Source organism: Coptis chinensis, chromosome 7, assembly GCF_015680905.1.
Source record: "Coptis chinensis isolate HL-2020 chromosome 7, ASM1568090v1, whole genome shotgun sequence".
Taxonomy (NCBI): domain Eukaryota; kingdom Viridiplantae; phylum Streptophyta; class Magnoliopsida; order Ranunculales; family Ranunculaceae; genus Coptis; species Coptis chinensis.
In genome coordinates, this window is record NC_141462.1 from 48,609,848 (window position 1) to 48,623,354 (window position 13,507).

At 39.1% G+C, this 13,507-nt stretch overlaps 2 long non-coding RNA genes across 2 annotated transcripts; both read right to left on the reverse strand.

Moving 5' to 3' along the window:
* Positions 1–6,145: 6,145 nt before the first annotated feature.
* LOC147487780 (uncharacterized) lies at positions 6,146–7,237 on the reverse strand. Its single transcript, XR_015203245.1, has 2 exons — positions 7,146–7,237; positions 6,146–6,456 (listed from the first exon to the last, which is right to left on the reverse strand). It is a non-coding gene; the product is annotated as an uncharacterized LOC147487780 (long non-coding RNA).
* A 1,045-nt stretch (positions 7,238–8,282) lies between these two features.
* On the reverse strand, positions 8,283–13,258 carry LOC147487781 (uncharacterized). Its single transcript, XR_015200662.1, has 3 exons — positions 13,180–13,258; positions 8,517–8,608; positions 8,283–8,394 (listed from the first exon to the last, which is right to left on the reverse strand). It is a non-coding gene; the product is annotated as an uncharacterized LOC147487781 (long non-coding RNA).
* Between the last annotated feature and the right edge of the window lie 249 nt (positions 13,259–13,507).

Genomic DNA, 13,507 nt, shown 5'->3' on the forward strand with positions numbered 1-13,507 from the left:
CATAGGAAAAACTAGTTGAATTAATTATGGAACAATTTTACCCACCACAGAAGACTGATGAGATGTTTTAAAATATTCACTTCTTTTGCCAAAAGCCTCAAGAATCTTTTTCTGAGGCTTGGAATCGTTTCACTGATCTTCTAGTAGAATGTCCCCATCATAATATTAGTAATGACACACTAGTTCGTGCCTTCTTCAAAGGCCTATCCCAACATCATAAAGAGAATTTAGATATCATGAATGGAGGAAATTTCCTAGGTAAAAGAGCCATAGATGCTTATAACTTTCTAGATAATCAATCCAAGAAAAGCAATAACTGGGGAGGTAACGATTACTCCCGCTCTATCCCTTCTTCTTCTGCAGCTAATGCAACCATTATGTTTGAGATTAAACTAGATCCTGAACTTAAAACTTTAATTGAATCCCTCACTTGTAAGGTAGATGCCCTCTCTGTAAATAAACAAGAAGTGAAACCCACTCCAGTCATGAATATAAACTCTCCTCGTTGTAATTTCCGTTTTAGTCTTGTGCGTTCCGATCATTATTGTCCTCTTGCCTATGAACAACCACCACCACAGCCAGAAGATGTCTGCGCTTTTAATATACCAAACGCAACAAAATCCCAAATTTAGTGGGCGTAATAATCACCATCAAGCCACACCTCCAGGTTTTAATAATAAAAATGTTAGGCCCACCAATAACAACAATCAATATCAACCAAGGCAAGGGCAAGGGCAAGGTAATTATAATAATAATAGAAGTATCATCCCAGTTAATAACAACTATCAAAATCCACCTGTTAATAATCAACGTGAGATAGTTCTTGTTACATAACCCGTGGCCACTTAACCTTCCCAGCCCGATAGATTCGATGCATACATGCAAGCTCAACAACAAATATTACTAGCTATTCAACAATCCATCCAACAATTAGCCGAAGAAAAGACCTAACAAAAAGGCGTGTTTCCAGGTCAGCCCGTACCCAATCCAAAATCAACAAACACAGCCTTTGAATTAACAAGTAATACTAGTAATGAAAATTTAATATAGGGAGAATTAAAGGCCGTAACCACTCTTCGTTCAGGGAGAGTGGTTGACAACAAAGTGATTACGCCAAAAGATTCCTCAACTGAAAAATATAATGGAAGTTTACTAGATGCCATAGTTAAAATTGAAGATCCTACAACTCTAGAAGTACTAGTTGAACCTCAACCTAAAGGGAAATCAGCAAAAGATAAAGAAAAACTCAATACTCCTATTGACCCTTATGCTAAATATAGGGAAAAACCCGTTTCCCCAGAGACTAGCCATGATAAAGAAAGATGATAATTTTGACGAGATTAGGGAAGTTTTCAAAAATTTAACTATAAACTTACCTTTCCTCGATGCCATAAAACATCTTCCAAAACACTCTAAGTTTCTTAAAGATTTGTGCACCACAAAGAGGAAAACAAACATACCTAAGGAAGCCTTTTTAATGGAACATTTTCCCTCTTTATCTGAGCACAACGGAATCGTTAAGTACAAGGACCCTGGATCTAGGGGCGAGTGTTAACTTACTCCCGTTTTAAGTTAGGCGATACTTTTACCACAACTTCTCTTCTAGATATAGGGGCGAGTGTTAACTTACTCCTATTTTATCTTTACAAACAACTAGGTATACATGATCTAAAACTGACTAAAATGACTTTGCAGTTAGTCGATCGTTCGATTAAGTATCCTAAAGGTGTAGTTGAAAATATTCTTGTTAAAGTTCAAGACTTTTATTATCTAGCCGACTTCGTTATTCTTGACACAGAAGTCACTCATGATTCTGTTCCTATCATCTTAGGGCGTCCTTTCTTGGCAACTGCCAATGCCCTCATTAATTGCTGCGATGGTTCGATGTCCATTTCCTTTGGGAACCTTGCTGTTGAGGTAAATATTTTTAAGATGATGCAACAGACACCAGACTCGACTATAGATGGAGAAATTAGCATGAGAGTCTTACTCAAGATTATTTCAATAAAATGTTTCCAGAAAACTAGATGCACCAATTTTTTCCTTTAGCAGTACTGAAGATTCTTACATCTAAGAAGTACATACCCTTTTAGAGTCTACTCCTATCCATGATCTAGCTCCTGAGTTTAAAGAACTCATTCCTAAACAAATCAGTGTTTTTTAAGAGGAAGACCTACCTAAATCCCTCATTCTCACTCCTCCCACCCCTGAGCTTAAACCTCTTCCAGCTGAGTTAAAGTGCATTCATCTTGATCCGGATGGCACTCATCCGATTATTATATCATCTAAGTTATCTGCTACTGAAGAGGAAAATTTGATTAGGGTTATTCGTGAACATCGTTCTGCGATTGGTTGGTCTCTAGACGATATTAAGGGTATTGACCCTAGCGTATGCAAACATTGCATACATTTGGAGGATAATGCAAAAACCTCCCGTGAGCCACAACGTCGTTTGAACCTTCCCATGAAAGAGGTAGTTAGAGTGGAAGTTTTGAGATTACTTGATGCTAGCATTATATATCCCATCTCAGATAGTGAATGGGTGAGCCCAGTTCATGTAGTCCCTAAGAAATCAGGTGTTACAGTCATCCGTAATGCCAATGGAGAGTTAGTTTCCACCCGAGTTCCTATAACATGGCAGATTTGCATCTATTATAAGAAGCTTAATGTTATGACACGCAAGGATCACTTTCCTTTACCCTTTGTCGAACAAATGCTCAAACGTCTAGCTGGCCATGCTTACTATTATTTTTTAGATGGCTACTCTAGCTATTCCCAGATTATTATTGGCCCCGATGACTAAGAGAATACTGTATTCACATGTCTGTTCGGTACGTATGCTTATAAACGAATGTCCTTTGGCCTTTGTAATACACCTGGTACTTTCTAGCGTTGTATGCTACATATTTTTAGTGACATGGTGGAGAAATTCATGTAAGTGTTCATGGATAATTTTTCCATTCATGGTCATTCCTTTGAAGATTGTCTTTCAAATCTATCTAAAGTTTTCAAATGATGCCAGGAAAAGAACTTAGTCTTAAACTAGGAAAAATGTCATTTTATGGTCACTAAAGGCTTAGTACTAGGTCATATTGTATCTACGGATGGCATAGAAGTAGACAAAGCTAAATTAGATAAGATAACGTCTCTGCCTATACCACGGACTGTCCATGACATTAGGGCCTTTCTAGGCCATGCAGGTTTCTACAGATGTTTCATAAAAGATTTTTCACAAATAGCTAAGCCTTTAACAAAATTGCTTTTAAAAGATGTAATTTTTTATTTTAATCATGACAACAAATAGGTTTTTGAAACTTTAAAATCCGCTTTAACCTCTACACCTATCATACAACCACCATACTGGTCTAAACCTTTTGAACTTATGTGTGATGCTATTGATTATGTCGTTGGTGCTGTACTAGGACAGAAGTTAGATAATAAATCCATAATTATTTTTTATACTAATAAAACCTTAAATGATGCTCAATGTAATTACACTGCTACTGAAAAAGAATTTCTAGCCGTTGTATATACCGTAGATAAGTTCCATCCCTACTTAGTTGGTTCCACGACCATCGTCTACACAGACTATGCAGCACATAGGTACCTCTCGCGAAGAAGGATGCTAAACAAAGATTGATCCGTTAGATTCTTCTCCTACAAGAGTTTACCTTAGAACTTAAGGATAAGATAGGGACGGAAAATGTAGTTGCAGATCATTTATCTAGGTTAAGTAATGAGGAGGACAGTGATTCCAAATTGATATATGATTCTTTTCTGGGTGAGTATCTTTATTCAATTTTTTCTGCACCATGGTATGCTGACATTTTTAATTTCTTAGTGTCTGAGATTATTCTTGATATATGGCCTAAGAATGAACTCTTGATATATGGTCTAAGAATGAACGCAAGAGATTTTTGGCCAAAGTTAAGCTTTACTACTGGGATGAACCCTAACTTTTTAAGTATTGTACAGATCAGATAATTTTCCATTGTATTCCCCAGTGGGAGCACAATGAAGTCTTCTACTTCTGCAATGAACAATCATGCGGTGGTCATTTTAGTGGAAAGAAAACTGCTGCCAAAGTTCTCCAATGCGGTTTTTATTGGCCGACCATGTTTCAAGATGCCCATGCACACTGCAAAGCGTGTATTAGATGTCAACAACTTAGGCGTATTACTCGACATAATATGATGCCCTTAAATCCCATTCTCATAGTGGAGACTTTTTATGTTGGGGGTATTGATTTTATGGATTTGTTTCCCGTCTCTCATGGTTTTCTTTATATCCTTGTAGCTATAGACTACGTTTCTAAATGAATTGAAGCCATGGCTTTTCGTAGTAATGACCATAAAACTATAGTATTATTTATGAAGGAGTATATCTTCTCACGTTTCGGCGTACCTAAAGCCATCATAAGTGATGGTGGAAAACATTTTTATAATAGAGTTATAGCAGCTTTAGTCAAGAAATATGGAGTTACCCATAAGGTGGTGACTCCATATCATCCTCAAACTAGTGGTCAAGTCGAGGTGTCCAATAGAGAAATTAAAAAGATCTTAGAAACAACAGTTAATCTTAATAGGAAAGACTGGTCTAGACGCCTAACAGATGCTTTATGGGCATATATAATGACTTTTAAAACACCTATTGGTATGTGATAAGAGCCCAAAACTGTAGTTTTAACCCCTTAATAATCATACTGTTAGACCAATTATATGAATAATAAGTAAGAGTTAACACTGATTACGCGTTTTTATGCATTTCAGGCTTCAAAGTCCATTATGTGCAGAAATGTACCACTTTAGCGAGATAAAGGAGCAAAAGTCAGCAGAACTTCCGAAAGCTGTATCTTTGGACTCAGACCTCGGAATTGGGCCTACCTTATGTCAAAACGACCGACTCGGAAAGAGCTTTGCAATGGTCCAAGTCTTGACCCAATCAGAGGAGCAGAAGTGGACGAAAAGTCTGTGGAAGCCAACTGCAGCTGAAGAGGCCTTTTTGGACTGAAAGAATTGGGTTTTGGGCCTATTCTCTGGCCCAAAACATGGCTCCAAGCCCATGCACGATTTTTTGGATCTGGATGTATAAAAACAAAAGCTTGACTCAGTGTTAAGGGCAGTTAATGGCAGTTAGGTTAGGTAGATAGCTTAGAATAGAAAGTAGCCATTAGAATAGCTTCTAGATCTAGATTTAATTGTTTTATTTAATTAGTTTCAAATCCTTGTTTAGATAAAACCTTTGAATCTTTGTTCTTCATTTCATTAGACAAATAAATAGTTATTATTATTCAATTTCGTTTTGTCATTTACAATTTATTAGATCTAATTTCAATTCTTGTTATCATTCAATTCTTAGTTATTAATTAGATTCCATTATTGTTTCATTAAGTAAATTTCAATGCTTTATATTATGTTTAGTTTAAATTTAAATGGAAATGATTGCTGAATGATTCAAGGCTAAACCTCCATTAGAGGGGGTTGAGAAACCTTGATGAAAGCTTGATTCCAATTATCGGAGATTGTCGTAGTTTCCTTTCCACTCTAGAAACGTTTGGTTCACCATGCGAATGGGTTTAATCGTTCACATGCTAATTATTAATTGGTAGAAATGCCATGTGTAGTTAGGGATTAGGAAGCACTACTACAGAATGACACTTATACCACTGTTTTTAAGTGTGGTATAAATATATTTACCACTGTTATACAACCGTGACAATAGGTGGTGTGGTATATAATAATAGCAAAACTGTGGTATATATGTTTAACGGATACCACGGTTTTTCAAAGAACCGGGTTTGTATGCCCATTATATACCCACGATTGTCAACAGAACCGTGGCATATAAGCTATTGAAACCGTGGTTTATATTAGTGTATGTGTTATAATACCATGGTATATAGTTATATACTAAACACTACGGTTTATGCCAAACCGTGGTATATATATATATATATATATATATATATATATATATATATATATATATATATATATATATTTTTAATAATAATACTAGCAACAGTCTTCCACTTAAAAACCGAACCTGCATAACAAAATTTACACAGCCTGCCTACATACAACATTTCCATCTTCCCAACAAATTCCAAAATGTACAATAAACTATCAAACATTGCAAAAAAAGATAATAATAATAAAAAAAAAACTTCCATTAATTTTTTGAGTGCACTAAGAAAACAAACTTCAAATTCCTTTTCATAAATTAAAAAGGTAAGACTCATAAATTAAACTGGAGGGGTCCGAACATAGCTAAAACTCATCCTCATTCGCTTCCAACTGAAACACCCTATTTTCCTAGATGAACTAAATAATATCGAGTCGAACACCCTCAAGTTCATCTTGCGTGTATGTCTCCTTCAGTTCTAAATTTGTTATCTGGATGAGTCAAAGCACAACACTAACAGATTGATTGACAACATCTTTCTCAGTCTTACACCTGCAGAGTGGAATGCATTAAACAATCAACTACTACCTAATTCTAAATTGTAATTGTAATCTAGAGGGAACTGGGAAGGAACCAAAAAGATTTAGGAATAAATATTTCGAAAAGAACACAAACTTAGAAAGCGCAAAACATACCAAACTATGGCTCAGTCAGGCACAATCACGAACATGATGTGATATTGATGGTAAATCCAGAGGTTGATACTGAACCAGAAGTTTAGCTTGACTTTGATTAAAAGTAAAGATTTCTTCGGAAAATCTCAATGTATTTTTTTCAGTCAGCAATATTTTTACGCCGCCATAACTTCATCCGCCATATTCATGGCGAGTTTATCATGATGGAGAAGTATATATTTTCACCACGTGGCATGAAATTTGTGTACGCTTATTGGAGCATTTTAAGAAAACTTAGAAGCAGGGGGTTTTCCTTTTTTCAGAAACACAGAGCGGCAAAGGACCATAAGTTTTGTCCTCAGCTTACCAAACGCAGCCTTAAATATCATATATAAGTTAGTAGAGATTCATCTATGAGTTTGAGAGAACAACACGTAACATTCAACTTTGCTAGAGGCAGACATTTTCCCTTGACAAAACCTCAGATAATCATGGAGTCATGGAGAGATGACAGAGTAACTTAGTTGTAGCGACCCAGAGGACAAATAGAGAAGAACGAACACATACCTATTGCACTGCGACCGTGATGCATAGTTGTGGTTGCTGCAGTTTGTGCACATCCAATCTCCATCACGCCATTACTTTGCTCTAACACAGAGAAAAGATGCATCACAAAATCAAAATTTTGAAATATACATGCCTAGACACAGATTTAGAAATTATAAGTAAAATACCTATCACACTTCTTCTATATGAGTCTACAAACAATACAATTGTGTAAAACTTTAACAAATTGGGAAGGCTGCATAATGGAAATTGTTTCATGCACTGCAACACTGGAGCCTAGGTAATTCAAATGATTGAACGATTATTTTTGAGCCAGTTCACAAGCACATGTAATAATCAAGCAAGAGATTTAGCTATCGGAATGTGGTAAGACTATTGATTATTGACAACATTTAGATCCTCTACAGCTAACTTCTCAGGACTCGTGTGTACTTATTCCTTCACATTTGATTGATTTTCTTCTCCTTAATTATGGTGTTGTTTGTGGAACTGTGGTGCTGATAATTGGTAATTCAAGTTAACATAAAGCCAAAAAGTTTCATTGGCGGAGTTTAGAGCAGATGAGCTAGCGACTCCTTTACAAGCTTAAAAGTGCGAAGTTCTCATATAAGCAAGTGACAAACTAACAAAAATTTCAAATAACCTAAGCCCACCTTTCCGGAAAAGAGAACCATCCTAAAATATAGCATTTATCCCTAAAACATAAACCAAGACATATATAGTAGCCTTCCGGATGGCTTATTTGGGCGATTGAAGTTCATGATTGCTCCCAGAGAGCCTCACAGACTCACGAGTCATATCCATTCTACTAATGATGTCACCACCTTTTACTACAGCCATTGAATTTGAATAAACTTAATGCAATTAGATATAAAAGCAGTAAGATAGATGAGCATAACTTTCTGTGGCTCCCACAAACTTAAAAGTTAAAATATTGACCGAGTTAAAATCTTTATAATTACTCTTTGGATAGCACGTCCAATAAATTGGTCGCAGAAAATAAAAAGTGAAAAAAGAGATTCCTAGATGTTTGTTTCTTTTACTGTGTTGATTGGTAGAAAATGAGTGAAAAGCCAAAAACAAAGAAACAGAAAACTAGTATTACCCTTTTCCAAGAAGTGTAGGCACCGTGTGAAATGGTAACTGCACTTGACCTTGTGAGTTCCAAGGTGTTATGGAGCTTCCATTGCGGTTATGGGTAAGGTCCAGATGTCTGATCATTGCCGGGACGCCCAATATGCTCATAGCCCTGGTATGAAGGTTGTTGATTTGTTTATACTTCCAGAAATAAAATATGCAAGAGAAACAGTCTAATTCCACAGTATATAGTTTAACGTGTATTGGTAAATGATTATCTTGTACACTACATACCAGAAAATGATTGTTTATATCTCCTGCATTCAACCTCTTGTTTTCCCATTCACCACAAAATTCCTCTGATGCTAATCGCTTTGTCCCATGACCTTTACAACATGAAAAAACAATATAAATAAATTCCATGAGAGAATTGTATATTGGAAGTATAGTGGTTTCGTTCAGGTATCTACACAACAGTTTTGTGATATAAAACTAGAACCTCCTGCTGCTAGTTCTGCTGTTGCTAGTGCTAAGTAGTGACTTCCTGCATCGGTTAGTTCCTGCTGCTAAGGTTAGCTAAGTCGTAGTTATTGGAGCTAAGTCTCCTTCTAATCTGATTTCTCCATTAATCAAACCGGTCGACTATATAGGCTAATTTGTCGCCTTTTAGTCCGATTATGTGTTCTTTCTTTCTTGTCTTTTCCGGTCTTACCCGAGAGAAAATCTTAACAAAGACATCAAATCAGAAACTACACTAAAGTTGACCAAATGGGAAGTTCCCCTCTTATAAGGAAGCCGCTAAGGAGAGTTCTGCATCGGTTATTTGCCTAGTAGCTAATTTTCCGAGTTAATAGTTACGAGCTAGAGCTTCCAAGGGGAGTGACAATCGACTCATACGCGTCGTCGCAGGTCTTCATTCATCCATTCAGGCCACTTCTCGAGTTGAGAGAGACTCGAAAGGGCTCAATCCCCTTGCAACCAGCTGGCCTTATACCGCTCCCCTACTAATAAGCCATCACTCTGCCTCTTGATCTTGTACACCCACTTGCACGTGATTGGCTTCACATCTCGTGGCAATGGTACAAGTTCCCATGTCTAGCTCCTTAATAATTTAATTACCTTCTTTTCGACTTTTCGGCTGACCACTAATGGTTGTAATGAGACCTTGGGACTCTAAAAGAGTCCGATCTCTTCTTCTTTATTAGTATGAAAAGAAAAAGTCAAAACTTCTAAAGACGCCTAGAAAAGACAATAAAATTTCAGATACATCATACATGCATTCCGTGCGGTTTGTTTAACCTCGTGCGTGCGGAGGATATGTTTGTGTGTGGCACGCCCAGCGGTGCCGGTGGGACTAATCAAACTCGGGGTTCGGATGCTTTATTTTGACGGCGAGAGCTTTACCACTCTCCCGTTTGAGCGAGCTTATCGAAGTTGCTTGTCGATCTCGTCCGAAGCCCTCTTGAAGACCCGACCCGGTCGTTGATCTTCATGGTGGCGGCTTTGTGCAACACCTTGTGCAAGTCGCTCTTTAACCTTTCCAACATTGCCCTGTTGGAGAGTATCCGAAATAATATGTCCATGTGTTTGAACCCGCGAAAGCTTCGGCAAGACGAGAAAGGACTTTCGCTTCATCCATATTGGCCGACTAGATGTGACTGTCGCATACCACTTACACGCCTAGAGCTCAACACATCTATCTTGGTGTGCGTAATGGACTACCGACATAATCGGTTCGACCAAGCCCTGATTGCAGCTATGGAAGCAAGTCTCAAAAAAGGCAAAGTCACCTTCCTCACTAGCCCAAACATGATAATATCTTTAACAGATCCACATCTGAACCAGGCCCTCCGCCTACACACAAAAAGACAAAAGGGTTTGATATGCTCGAAGGTTCGGTGAATATCTCTATCTCATGGAAGCTGTGCTATCGAAGTCGGAGACAAGCTTAATGGAATACCTAAGGCTCCAAAATCCTTCCATGGGTATTTCCCCGCAAGAAGATGTCGAAGCGGCGAGTTCTTACGCCTACGAAGGGTGAAGCCAAGTTCAGTCTTGATACCTATTGATTGGGCAGTTAAGTTCGATGAAAATCGCCCAAGGTGCTCACGCCCAGCCAAGCCGAACAACTCCGATCACATCAAGAGTCTTGACGACGGAGTAGTGCGGCTGACTCTCGAAATGAAGGCCGATGAAGACCAAGGAAGAATGGTATACCCACCCGGCCTATCTCTATGATAACTTCGAGTCCAGCTGTAGATGAGAAAAAGGAGCTACAAAGGAAAATGCCAAAGATTCCCCAAGACTTGAAGAGAGAGTTGGATGCGAGAACACTATCAGATCTCAATGATCCTCGAAGACAACGGTGGCTCACAGATTACACCAAGAATAGAGGATACCGATCCGAACAAATGGATTGAAGAACGAAAGGCGGGCTCCAAGCAACCGCTCTCTTGGATTATTTCTATGGCAAGAGAATCTATACTATATGGAAGACTATGAGAAAAGACTATCACGAGATCTCCTCGGCGTTTCCTCCGTTCGAGCCAATCTACTATGAAGGGAACAAAGATACGATCGCTGCTCCTCTAATGTCTACTCAGGGCGATCTCCGTGGGACGGTCCAATTTCTACAAGCAATTGAATTGGACCAACATAGCCAAAAAAAAGCTATAAACCATCATATTGGTGCGACACTTAATGACGATTTGCGTCAAGATACTGAGAAACAGATCCATGAAGAGCTGCAATGAGTGAAAGAAACAATAAAAGAAGATTTGCATTGCAGTAGATCAAGTGTGTTGAAGAAGAGATATCTGCTTGATGAAGTGCGACAAGTAGCGCAGATCGTTAAAGAAAGCCTTCGACGGGTTAAAGCTTCAAAAATAGCCCGGTGAACCCCTCCGGAGATTATGAAAGTAGAGGTAGTGAAGAATAGTGCCAAAGACGCGTCCAAAGTCAAGGAGGAGACATATTTTTCCAGCCCGGCGAAGAAGCCGCGATCTTTGGAGTTCAGATTGTAACGGGTATCCCGTACTCCTCCACGACAGATTGGTGCGATCGACTCAGTAGGAGCACAAGCACAATGAAGAAGGGGCGAAAGATGAGATTGAGCCCGATCGGCGTATTAGCACAATGAAGACATGTGAATTCTCGTCCGAAGAAGAATCGATTAATCAAGATCGTCGACAAGTAGTAATGAAGATTATCGGCATATCGGCATGGCAAAGAAGTACTTGAAAGACCACCGCCGATCGATCTTGCATTTGGAGATCCAATCAAGGCTCATGATGGATTTAATGATAAGTCTATCTATCCCTGGAGCATTGATGGCCTTCATCCCGAACAGATTAACGGGATGTTAGGCATGATGATCGCGCAGCCTCAAATGCCTATCTTCACGGGAAGAATGAAGTTGAAACCGCATATCGACTTATCATCGGAAGGATTTGTCGATGCTGAGAAACCGGTGGGATCATCTACCAAAGGAAGCCAAAGGCAGATTGAAGCTTCTGTAAGGATTGATCTATCTCCGGTCAACCTGCTTTCGAGACTTCGGAAACGACTAATCCCGAATCCGGTAGATATAGTTTACTCGCTACAATTCGGACACACTTCGCGGTCCACTAGAAAGTGATGAGAAGAAGCATCGTCGCAGCCCCGATGAGCCTAAGGATCAAAAGCCTTGATGAGTATAAGTGGTACAAAGACGTTTTCCTAGAACGCGTCTTCTACATGCCCGACCGCAACCGAAGCAATCTGGAGGAGAAGTTTATCGCAGGATTGCCGAATGGCCTAGGAGATTTGGTCGGCGGGCTAAAAGAAGATGATCTAGACCTAATGACATTTGGTGAGCTCTTTGCGGCAGATAGATCAGCATCGATAGAGCGTTACACGCAGAAGAAGGTAGAGAATGCCGAGAAGAAAGCTCTTTCTTTCGGAAAGAACATCTGTTGGCGGTTCGGGTATTGAGCCCAAAAGGAATGGAAGCCTTCGAAGAGCTATCGGCGACGCTCAAAGTATCGTCGGAAGCGGTATAAAGAGCAACACGAAAGTGGTCTAGTGAGAAGAAAAAAGTTCAGCGAGAAGTATAGCGGCCGTCGCCCAAAGCAAGGGTGGCAAGGAAAGGCGTTGTTACAAGTGCAACAAGATTGGTCACTACGCCAAGGATTGCAAAGCAAAGCGTGTAGGTGCTGCTGTACAAGACCGGAAGATACTAGTTAGACAAGCGATGACGGGCAAGTCACGAGGCAACTGTCTCGCCAGTTCGATTCCTCATCATCCGAATCATCCAAGGTCGATGAAGGAGAGGTAGGTTTGTCGGTTTAGCCCCGTTTTTAAAGTAATGAGCCTCCCATTTTCAAAAGATGAAAGGAATCTTCCCGTAATGGCGGCGGGAGGGAACCAACCATGATGAAAAACCTCTGCTCACTACTGAATAAAAGGTTAAGTTATCATATATGAGAAATCAAAACTCAAATTAAGATCGGAAAAAAACCTTATTCGGGTGTGAGCCATAGAACGGGGACTCGGGCGGGGATTGCTACCATACTTAGTAGGGCGTGAGGCTTCAACAAAGCGAGCAAGTGGTCATGGTTAATGAGCCATAAGCCAAGGTGACGATAAACGGTAGTTGCAGGTGGTGACTCTGAAGTGCGAGATGCAACACCCCATGTGCACACCCATAGACACCATGTATGCAACACCCCACAGGCGAGAGAGAGAGAGTTAGGAAGAGGAGGGGGAGGGGGATTAATTGGAAGACTCTAATCAAACATTGCATGTCATAATGTAGTGTTAGGTTATCTCTCTTTTTAAAACTAACATGCTAAATGTTGACCCTCAACAAGTAAGGTTAATAATACAGACAAGTGTTAATAAGTGGACATATTGAACAAGTATCATGACCACAATTGTTTGGAGTGAAAAGATGAGATCAGTGTTAATAATGACTAACCTTCTCTATCCGATCCTGAGATAATTTCAGTTCCACATTTTACGACTTCTTTATCTTCTTTCTCAACACAGTTACTCAACAAAGTAATGCAAATTGAGCTTTAGAAGCAAATGCAACAAATAAATAAGTAAAAAAAAAAATTTCAAATTAACCTTGAGAAAGAAAAACATACCTCAAATTTTAAAACACTCTTACACATAAGGTGTGCCTCGCATATCTGAGATGTATGCAAAGTAATAAGGTCTGGACATTAGAGAATGCGCAGAAGCCAAATTACGAGTAAGTAACAAGACCTGAGCTGAGCTGATGGAGTTTTGGGTAGCAGACT